Below are 12,295 nucleotides of genomic sequence, written 5' to 3'. Positions count from 1 at the left end.
TATTTCTATTAATTTTTGTTGCTGGTTGAGTTTTGATTCGATTTGAGTTTTTAATGGCTTTCACATGGAACAAGTTCTGCCAGTGGGGGGTATTTTGTTGTCCCCCAGAATTTGTTAGCTCTTTAAAAACCAAAGGAATTTGGCTTCGTTTGATAATTCAGCTATAGCCCTACCCATACCCATACCCGTGTACCCGCACTTGTGTATCCGTATATATTGTACAGTGAATATTCTTTCGAGCGGAAACTTATAGTTCCATTCAAAGAAAGTTGGGATTATTTGGCGAAAGAAGGAGTTCAAAATGGAAAAGATCTGCCAGTCAGATCCAGAAAGTAGACGGTAGCCTTGCCCTCAGGGATCCCTCCAGATTTCACTGCTTATGTAAATCCTCAGTAAATGAGGCCGCCCGTATGCATAGGCAGATGGACGATCCGTTTTTGGTCACTTAATGCTGAGGATTTACTCTGGTTTTTGCGCAGTGTCCTTGAGAGCATATCCCCAGCCCCCCCCCCACCACTATATGTGTGTGCATTGGGAGGGATTTGGGGATGGGGGTGACATCCATTGAGTGGAGGGGAAAAGCGATGGTTTCCTTAATAGCGCCGCCAAAGAAATGCTTAATGAAACACACACAGGAGGGCCCAAAGACAAAGGCCAACTCAAGCAAATTCAAACACGACGATGGAAGCCAAAGGCAAAGCTCAAACTTTGCTCCAACCCCCCTCGGCCCCCTGTCGTCGTCTCACTGCAGTTGCAGATGCAGTTGCGGAGGAAGCTGCATTTTCCATTTCCATTTCCATATCGCAGGCTTCCCAACTTTCTGCCATTATCGAAGCGAAGCGAAACGAAACGAAATGAAATGAAACTACAAAAGACAAAGTTAAGTGGAGGAGCATTTGGCCCACGGGCCGAGCACGGGAATTCACTTAAATTGCGGAGAATGCGAATTTGGTTAAAGACCAGCCAGGGGCAGACAGGGGCAACCAGGGGCAGCCAGGGACAGACAGGGGCTCTTGCCTCCTTTTGGGGTATTGGGCACCAGGGAAAGCGAAAAAAACTCATTGAATGGGGGACATTTTGCACGCCCCAGCAGCAAAGCCGAAGGGCGGTGCAAACAGTGTTTGGGAATGGGAATGGGGATGGGTCTGCGGGAAAGCAGCAGGTGAGAGAAAAATAATAAGTAGGGGCAAAAAAGGATGTAAGGCATCCTCCTGCGAGTGTCGGGGGCAATGTATTTGTGGGATACCCTTCCAGATCAGCTTGCTCTAGACGATATGATTTTGCTGTACAAATTCCCCATAGGTGAACGGACACAGTATTGCGTTGCAAGTGCCGCGTGAAATGTAAATGTAATTCTAATGAAATTCCCTGGCCTTATTTCATAAAGGAGTCTCTCTGTTCACAATCATAGTAGCCTCTGCAAAAGGGTGTACAAAGGGGCTGTGGAGGGGTGGAGGGCAGGTGAGAGGAGGCAAGAAGATGTCGGAGATGGTGGCAATGCTCTAGGGGAGGCCGTGCTGACAGCGTCTGAGGCCCTCAAGGGAACATGGCGAATTCTTTATCAAAATGTATGACAAGTTTAAAAAGTCTTGCAGAGAATATCAACAAAATGAAGGCAATGTGGGATGTGGCAGTGGCAGCGGCAGCAGCAGCAGCAGCAGCGCTTTGGGGGCATGAAAGGAATGAGGTGGAATGGAAGGGGAGAGCCAATATAGTAAAGGATAAAGCCAGCAAGTAAGTAAGTAATGTGGCTCAAATAGGAAGCCAGAGCGGGGGCAAAGGTGAGCCGGGAGAATATATCCGGATGAGAAACGAGCCCTGAAATGGGGTTAGAAGTCAGTCGGCGTGGCATAAAGGCATGGGGCCAAAAAAAAAACGAAATGATTTTGAATTCGCAGCCAGAAAAAAGCCATTGGGGGAGTAATGTAAAGGAACACGGTCTTTAAGCGGAAGGAAGGTGAAAGGACACGTAGTCAAAGAAGGATGGAGATTGTAATCCATGTGGACTTTACCAAGAGATGCCATGAAAGAACTACTCATTCTGGCTCATCGCTCTCGAATGTATGAACAAATTTGACTAATCGAAAGCAATCGATAGTTATCGATAAGCAATTATAATTGCCAATACTATTTACTGGATATTTATTCCATTCATCGATGACTTTTGCCTATTCGATAACTAAAATGCACCGAATCGATAGCTTATTCTTCCTCTATAACTGCCGCCTTTAAAGAGTTCATTCTGACACCATTCGATGGCTGGCCGTGTTCCCATTCCCATGCCGATTAATGTCTGCAGAGTCTAGCTACAGCCCTGAAACGGACTGTATGCAGAGGAGCAGAGAGCCAGTGGCAGTGCCGCATCAGAGGCCCATGGCTAAAACGGATGTGGCAGGCAAACTAGGTTTATTTTGACAACCTCAATCCCATCAACAGTCTCAACAAACACTTCATCCATCACCTCCTCCCGCACTAGTACATGCACACACACACACCCATACACAGATGGATACAGATTCACATATACATACACTCGTACTCATGGATAGTAGCTTCAGAAGCAGCGACCATAATTTGTTGCAAATTTATTGAAAAGCCATAAAAAATGTTCCGTTTTCTTTTGCTCTCCGCTTTTCCCATTGCAGCCAGAGGACAAGAAAAGATAAGAGCAGAGGAGAGGAGAGGAGCATAGGAGAGGAGACAAGAGCGTTGGAAAAAGAGGGCTCCATAGAAGCCCATCTCTTCGTATTTCAACTCGCCAGCCGCCGTTCCAAAGGCCGGCCCTGAGGCAGAGACAGAGGCGCGCGCTAAATGAGCTGGAAATGTCCAAGTGGCCGTCGCGGCAACAGCAACGGCGGTGGTGGTGCTGTTGCTGCTGCTGGTGGTGGTGGAACTCTAGGGAACAACATCGTCCATCCAGCAAATAAGCTAAATTAACGAGACAGAGAGACACAGGGAGGGAGGAGTAAGCAAGAGGAGGAAGAGCCAGGACTGGGAGGAACAATGCCAAAAAGAGAACTATTCAAAGCGAAAGTAATCGGCACATAATCGAATAATCGCAGCTAGTCGTGCGTCTCCGTATCCGTATCCGTATCGCCATCGTCGTCGTCGTGTGTGTGTCGTGTGCGTGCGCGCTCGTGTGTGTGTGTGTGCGTGAGCAGATACATATATGGATATATACGTGTATGCATATCGGGGTTGCATTCACAATATACGCGTATATCCTACAACTATGTTTTTTTGTTGTTGTTTTTTTAAGATCTTCCCACACTCGAAAGTTCTGATCGAAACAAACTGAAGAATACAGAATACAGTGAGTGAATGAATGAATGAATGAATGCAATGAATGAAGCCAACAATCGGATAAATGAGTGCAAAGAATCGAATTATCGATTCACATATCGAGAGAGCAGCGGCAGCTCAAGAACCATTACGAGTATGTCTGGTCTACTACACTGTGCATCATCGTCGTCTGTGCATCATCTGTGCTACTATCCGTTCGGTCTTCTGTTCGTTCGCTATGCTAATTCAGCGGCTATCAGCGCCAACTACGGACATTGATAGTTCTTACTAGTTTATTAATCTACCAATCTATGGTTCAACTAATGAAATACAAATACAATACATAATCAAGTACGAAAACTCAGCTCACAGTCAGGGTCCGAGTCAGAGTCACACGGAATGCAATAAGGTGAGTGGAGTGCTTAATAATGCTCAAAATATTCTCTATAAAACCATTATCCTTAAGAAATAGCTATTCTTCGAAAGAAACGAATGTGTCCGTTTGCTTATGGGAAAATTGTACAGTGAATTATTCTTCATTATCGAAACTTTAAAGAGAATAATACGAGAGAATGTAGGAAAATAGCTTTCCAATAGGACTATTATTCAATTGAGGAAACTCTAAGGTTGGAGCGCCGGCCACTGCTTATACATATGTGGAAACCGAACTTAAAACCCAAGCCCCATACCCGTGAAAACCCACTTTATTTGGATCTGCCGACAGGACACATAATTGCACGAAAAATAATTCAATTTTCGTGAATTCTATGAGCGCAAAAGCAAATCATTGCCCATAATCAACGGTATGGTGTGGTGTGGCCTGGGGCTGGGGGGTTGGCCAAAACCCGCCTTTGCTGCCTGTCTGGCATCATGGCCTATCCTGGCGTTGCCACCCCTATAACGGCGGTCTGCCTGGCCTGTGCACACACGCGTCAGTGGCTGAAAGCAACAGCCACACCGCGCCGTCGGCTCTCGTAAATGTGAATGATGTTGCTGATGGCCGGACGGGGACTGGACTGCCACGGACCATGGACACGATACGGTGGATATATGGGGCTGGGGCCACGGTTGTGGATCCCCGGTCCGGTCCTCCGGTGGCCGAAAGAGCCAAAGTGCTCATAAACATTGTGTGTCCAGTGTTGGCTTTGGTCTCCCCTTCCCTATCTCTCCTTTTTCCGCCACACTTTTTCTGGCTGTGTTTTACGGCCTTCCTCTATCTCTCTCTCTCTCTCTGCAAATATGTTGCAGCTTCTGCCCCTGTTTCTTCTTGTGCTCCTTCCATCGCTAATCAAAAACTGCAGCAGTTTTGAAACAGTTTCCAAAAAAAAAACACACACAAAAAAGACTACCACGAAAAAATGTGCATATACGCACATGGCCCAAGGTCGACCCATTTCTTGCTCCACCTCTCTCTCTCTCTCTCTATCTTCTTCTCTGTGTCTCTTTCTCTGCCATTTGGTTCTTTCGCCATCTGCTGGGCGTCTTTTGCTCACTTCCGTTTTATTATTATTATTCTCTGTTGCTTTTCCGCCTTTCATTCGTTTTGTTGCAAAAAATGTCTGTATTTAATTTGCTCCTTGCCCCTGTTTCTGTCTTTGTCTCTCGCTCGCTCGTTGGCCTCCAAGCACAGAAGCCCAAAAGAAGCGTCCCGTTTTACGACTCACCAAACCATCTCCGTTCCGTTCTGTTCCTCCTTCAACTGTGCTCATTCTGTGTCTGTGTGTGCCTGGAATTTTCGTTGGTTTTTGCACACTCTCCAGTCCAGTCCCCACATTCACATAATTTGGGCCGCTGTTCCCTTGGCTTTTTATTTTCACTCTGGGCTTTCCTTTTCTCGTTCCTTCCTTCTTTTCTTCCTTTTGTTCTAATAGAATTTCGCCGCAGCTGCCGCACAGTTTGCTAAGGGAAAATGGAGCACCAACCAGCACTGCCCTGCATAATGCTAACCAGTTGACCAGCACTGGCACGTGATCTATCGATTATCAGCTCGATATCTTAGCTTTAATTCGAATTTGAATGCAAAAACTGCAAATTTTCTCTGCTTTCGGCTGCAGGTCTTTGTAGTTTTTTGTTGTTGTTGTTCTTTGTTGCTGTTTTGGTTTTTCCAAAAATAAAGTGCGTTTTGGGAGCAGTGCGACAAAATGAAAAATCCACGACGCACGACGTCGTTGCTTCTAAATCTAAATTTATGTAAGTTTTATTTTTATTTAATGGTCGTGTCTGGTGGCTGTGGCTGTTGTTGTTGTTGCATTTTGCATGTGTTTCTTGGTTGCGTTTTTATCTATTTTTAACCCCACTCTCTATTTTTTTTTTTAACGCTCTCACGTGTTGTTGCTATCACTTGTATTTTGCATTAGTTTTTTGTTCGATGGAAAATGGCTCAAAGCGAAACGAGAGTAGGATCCAAATCTGTATCTGTATCTGTATTGATATCCCATTTCCCATAATCCCCACATTAAATGCTGCTGCACTTCGAATCTGCATTTATCTGTGGGACACACACAGATAGAGACAAACAGAGAGAGAGAGAGAGAGGAAATTGCTTCATTATAATTGTTTGTTCTCCGTTTTATTTTGGCCAAAAAACTTTGCATCGAAACATGTTTTATGGGCCACCAGCTGTGTGTGCCACTGCCACCGCCACCGCCACCTCCGCGTGGTGGCAAGGACTTTGGGATGGGGTCGATTTATTTGGTGGTTTTCAAACTGTGGCAACGTTGCATATTTAACGGTCCAGCTGCGGCTCTTTTGCGTGGCAAGTGTGTTTGTGCAGCATATGAAAACGAAATGAATAAAATGCCATGCCACAGAGAGCGGTGCAGCTCGATTGGGTTTTTGGGGTCCAAATCAAATTAAAACTAACAAGCAATGCTATTGACTACAGAGAGAAAGATAGAGAGAGATACAGAGAGAGAAAGAGATCATGATTACCTTTGCGATTCTTCCCCGACTTCAGCACTGCCCTAAACGATATAAGACCTGTTTCTCCGTCTTTGTTTCATATGGAATTATGCTTTTGATACCTCTGAATAATCACATTTTCAGGTGATCCAAGGTTAAGCTATGAAATTAGGAGATATTCAATAGAATAACTCTTTTGGACTATAGATGATATTAGACACATATGGACACCCAAAGAAAAAAATTAATATGAAAATAGTATATCTACCTTGCCATTTTTCTCTGAGTGTATGTTTCTGGAAGGCCGTTTTATATAGATCGAAAAGAATATCACATGAATTTTCTTGATTTGTGATCATTACAGAATATACATAGATGTTCCTCTAAAAAAAACACTAGACACGCCATCCCTGATTGTTTATGTGGCAGTCCTCCGATTTGAATCAATCATTTCTGTCTTTTGGTGGGAAAACCCATAGCCCATCGAAAAGTTTTTACTGAAAAATCTTAAAAGAAGAAATTCACGGATTGTTGAAACTAAATACAGGCAGTCGTGGCTTGTGCCTCGTTTGGAAGTGATTCCATCTGTGAGTGTTGCAAGAATCTGGCCAAAACCATTATACTCTGACAGGCCAGAGAGCAGAGACATCTCTCTATCTGTCTCCGTCTCTGTCTCTCTCGCAGTGGCAGAAACAACACACAAATTGGCAAAAACGAAATTAAACAAATTGAAAATGGGCCGACAAGCGATCAAGAAGTGGACGACGGACGGCGCTGCTTTCTTTTTATTTTATTTTGTGATGTGTTTTATAGGCCCACGCGAACACTCACACACGGACACACGGACACACGGACACATGGACATTGTAGATACGGATATAGTACTAGTGGATATAGAGGGCTATATAGTGGATAGACAGTGGGACAGACATGCGATAAATCGTCGCTGATATTTATAGAGGAGTTTAGTTTTCGGCGACGCACCCAAAAAAAGAAAGCAAAGCAAAGAGCAGCAAACACGAAAACCAGGCTAAGCTGCATATGACCTTGCGATACCCTTCCCTAAGCGAGTGAGAGAGAGGGAGAGCACTTGGTTTTTCCGATGCCGCATGTCACTCTCCGATATTGGTCCACATTTGGGGGCAGAGTAGACGATGACAGGCTGCTGTTTGGAACGAATGTACCCCGCGACATTTCGGCAGGACACTACACGACACAGAAATTTTATAGTACGCGCGTGTCGATTGATAAGCAGCAGTCCAGTCAGTCCAGTCAGAGTCAATCTCCATTCACCATTCCATCGTCTTGGGAATGTCGTTAAACGAAGGAGAGACCATCGAACCAAAACGAGACCGAGACGACAAAGTCCCCATCAACATCGTAAATCGTTAACAAATTGAAAACCAACATAAAATAATCGACAATCAGCTCCGGGGTTTGGCCATGAAGAATGTTAGCTGTAAAATGAAGCCAGAATGTTGCATGTTGCAGTCAAAGATGATGCATGAAAGTGCAAGGCAAAAAGGAACTGGGAGAGAGAAAGATTCAACATATTGAACATGAAATATTATTGAGGGAAATTGCCGAAAGAATTCACCAGAATCCCATGAATCGTATATGATATCTTAAATGTTCAGTGACTGAATGAAAGGGAAACTGGAATTGATTCTGGAATGAAGTGAAGATTTTCTGAGAATCAGGGAGCTGCCAGATTCTTGTCTGACAATTTGCTGGCACCACATAGATCGATGGAAGATCCTTTCCTGAATCGTCCCTGAATAAAGCTAAACACAAAATACCTACAACAGCGTCTCGTGGCCGGGAGGCATCGATTGCCCTATCGATATTCATCAGCAGTCAGCATCGTGACCACGAATGCACTTAACGTTTATCGATTTGCTTCGCTTCTAAAGTGTTCAAGAGTCTAAAGCTAATTAATTATTTCTAGCGCGTCAAGCGACAAAGCGACAGATGGTGCCAATAATTTTTCAGTCAAATTTTTCGCAGATTTAATTGCTTTTTCGAGAACAATCGATAAATCAATCGAGGCGGAAAGCAAACAGGTGGCGTAATAGGGAAAGTGCTTTTGGGGGGAAGAATATAACTACGGTTAAAAAAAAAAACCAAAAAAGAAACTAATAAAATTGCTGCTAATCAAACGTTGCACGAACGATGTGTGGTGCTGATGCCAGGTCGGTTTTTGCGGGGGAGTCAAGTGGAGTAGAGGAGGAGTGTGAGCAGGAGGGGAACTCTATGCCAACAACAATAACTAATCAAAAGTGAGTGTCGTTGGCCCGCGGGGGTAAACAGTAAAGGGGTGCCAAATGGTTTAGGGATTGTAAACTTGGTCTTGCTCCACACACACACAAACGTACAAACACATACATACGCATAACATGCCGCAAAGCGGCAGCAGCTGCAAACATTTAGCAACTTGTTCGGGGTATTCCCGTTAGCGCATGACAGCCGCTGTTCACACAAATTAATTTTCACTGAAAATTTCTATATTTCGGACAGGCAATTCTGAGCGTAAGCTGTATACACCTTCAATGCTCGATGTAAACGATTTAGTTTATTTCGACTTCAGACATACGATTTTTAAATAATTAAGCTGTTGAACACATACGGGAATACCCCCAGCGATGGTCGTTGCTGCTGCTGTCGCTGTCGCCGTCGCCGTCGCTGTTGCTGTTGCTGCTGGAATTCATTTTAAATTGAGAAAAATCGCAGCTACACTGGCACGAAATCACGAAAAGTTTTAATTATTTTCTAACAGGCGAACACACACGCAGCAAACGGCAGGCAGCAGACGGTGGACATGGAGGAAGTCAGTCCGGGTGGAAAAAGGGGAGCATGCGAGTGGCAGTGGGAGGCAGAGGGAAAGCTGGGCATTGTTTTTCCATCGAATCGACGGTGTATGACACCAATTTGATGCTCTCTTTGTAGTCCCCTTCGATTTATAGAAAGATTAACAAAAGGTAATGGAAGAAACAGGATACTTAATGGGAATCTGCCCATTGGAATGGTCAAAGAATATGTTCCTCTAGTTGGGCACACTCTCCCAGTGATGCTGTAAAAAGTACCCACAAGCGAACGGCTCATTCGTTTCGATTGGGATCGAAAACATGGGCTGCTCCCTGGCTTATAGACCCCAATGTACGAATAAAGTGTTTATGTCACGTATTGAGAGAGAAGCGAGGCACAGCCTGTGTTGTGTGCGGGGTAGCAGCAGCATTTTGGACGCCATGGCCGCCAGCAGATCCATGGAATCCATGGAAAAATGTGGGCCTGTCAAATGGTATCCTGTATTACTCCTTCTCCTTCTCTGTTTCTCCTCTCCTCTCTTTCTATGTGGGAAAAAAGGGGAAATTAAATACGTTAAATAACGTACAATATACTTGCATGTACCACACACACACACACACACACACACACAAACACACATACACTCCCACGGCAATTTGTGGTCATTTCCTTTTTCATCAGCTTGGGTAATAATTTCTATGTCCCCGTTCTCGTCCTCGTGGCTCTTCTCTCTTCTATCTCTTCCACTACCTTCGGTACTTCTCTGCTTCTCTACTTTTCCATTGCCGTTTGCGTTTCCTTTTCTCGTTTTGTTTACCGTTAGGTTGCGCTGGCAGGACTCTCCTCTCCACCCAACAGGACGTGCCACTGGATGCCACAGCTTAAGAGTTTGAGGCTGAGACCAGGAGCAAGTGTCGAGGGCGTGAGTGGGATTTTAAAAACGGGGAATGGGCAAAGGGAAGCCGAATGGGGGCCGAATCGGCCAAGAAGAGGAGCAGGCGAGGGCGTGGCAGAAGGAAGAGAGTAAGCTCCAGTCCTGCATAAATATTTTGTGGCTCTCTTTTTAGGAAAATATTTTTGCCGCACAACAAAAACGAAAAACGCAAAGCGAAAGAAGAGTCGAGTGCCTCGAAAATAAGATACCCTGGCACTGGCACAGCGGCTTTTCCAGGCATGAGACCGAAGCCGAGCGCTTGATTAATGATCGGATCCATCCGCCATTAAGAATATACTCGCACTTTAGGGGCTGGCACATAAATTTGGCTGATTACAATATACCCGTTGAACAGAGGACACTCGAGAAGACTACATACCAAAGTAGCAGCCTACACAGAAATTCCTCTCTATTGCAATTCATTCTCTCGGTTTGAGCTCCTAAGGCACTGTCCGCAATAAAATGTTAATGTTGCAGCACATTCCTCTAACGACTGGCTTGCCACTGATTAAAGCGAGCAACCGAAAGCCAGAGAGGGATTGGGAGAATCCAGAGATGAAATGCATAAATTTTGGAATGCAATTTGGTAGCTCATGTGGAATAATGCTCTTAGGACACCACATACTATAGTAGAATCCGAGCATATGCATGTGCACATGACTGCCTCTCACTCACACACTATCCATCCATCCATCTATCTATCTACATATCTATCTGTCTATCTCTATCTATCTCTCGTTGTGGTTGCATATGTGTCGCAAAGTCCAACACGAATGAGTGAACGAGAGAAGGTGAGACTCTGGCGGTGGTCTCTGGGCCATTTGCATAAATATTGCCTGCCATGGAATGTCATCCATCCAAAATCCTGCCTCCCCTCCTCATCCGTCTCCAACCACAGACACCTGCACGCACACTCTATCCCTGTCTCTGTCTCTCGCTCTGTTTTCTTGCTATCTCTATCTCTGTCACTCGCTGTTGTGCGGTCGGAATCGGCCGCTAGGTGGCGCTGTAATCAACTGTGTCAAAATGCCAGCAGAGAGAAAGTCAAAAAGTCTTCGTGAGGAGAATGAGAATGGAAGCCAAGTAAAAACACACACACACACACAAATGGACACACATGGACACACAAGGAGACCAACAGACAGACACACACACTCTAGGGACATAGAAATTTCAAGGCAGGTGAAGCATCACCACAGCCACTGCCACAGCCACAGCATCAGCATCAACTCAGACTTTCTAAATTGAGGTTAAAAAAAGAAACGAAACCAAAAGAAAAACAAAAAACAACAAATATGCACGGTACAAGGCAGAAGCAGGGAGGGAGAAGAAAGGGACGACGACGACGAAGGAGGCAAGTGGTAAATAAAACAAAAAAGAAATAAAGTAGGGGGGCCGGCCCTCCATCGGAGAGGATACCAAAGCATTTCATACTCTGATGCTGGCACTGATCCATTTCCGTTCTGTGATGTCAGATCCAGCCGATATTTGTATCTAATCTTCCATACCACTCCCCACCCCCCAAGCAAAGGGAGCAGGGGCAGAAGCGAAAGGAAGAATCAACTTCTTGGGTTTGGTATCTTTATGGTCAGAAATCATTATACCCGATTTGCAAGGGCATCAAAAGCAAGGGCTGCTGTCAGCCTGACGAGCACGTAGGTAGGACACGGCAAGACAGGACTCTGCCTCTCTCTCTCTCTCGCTCTGTCTTTGTGCAGGAGCAGCGACGACAGGTAGACAGACAACAAGATGTGCAAAGCCCCCATCTCTTTTCTGCCATTTGCAACGTCACGCTGCGTTTCTTTTTCTTTGCTGGGGCTGCTGTTGCTGTTGTAATTGACACTTAAGCTGGAAATTAGAGGCAAATCGAGGCGTAGAGAGCAAAGAGATCGCGACTGGTGTGACATCCATCATTCCGTCATTCATTCATAGCGAAAATAAAGTGCTTCTGGAGGGAGAGAATGATGTTACTCGTTTATGCCAGACGAGGGGCTTTCATTCATTTCACAGGCATGACGAGGATTCCAGCTACCGCCCGTTGCTGTTGTACTTGTTGGTCCAAGTCTCTCCAGTCAAAGGTGTAAAGGTGAACGAGAGCAGGGCCGCCGCCCTTTGAAACTGTAATGAGAGCAGCAGAAGCATTAAGGAGCAAGGAGCAGCAGCGTCATTTCAAGTGCCCGCATGCGGAAGTAGCTGCTGCTGCCGGCGGTGGGTGCTCCGCTTTAAGCCTTGCTTGCGTCACAGCGAGCGCCAGCGGGCGGACAGCTCTGCCACAGCGCCAGTCTCCTGCCACACTCGTGGCACTCGTCCTGGCGTTTGCCTACAGGAATGCCCACTCTGCCTCTCTCTCTCTCTCTCTCGCCACCTGTATAT

The sequence above is a fragment of the Drosophila persimilis genome, unplaced genomic scaffold, assembly GCF_003286085.1.
Source record: "Drosophila persimilis strain 14011-0111.01,24,50 unplaced genomic scaffold, DperRS2 tig00000735-arrow-arrow-pilon, whole genome shotgun sequence".
Lineage (NCBI taxonomy): Eukaryota > Metazoa > Arthropoda > Insecta > Diptera > Drosophilidae > Drosophila > Drosophila persimilis.
Note: the sequence above shows the minus strand (reverse complement) of the source record.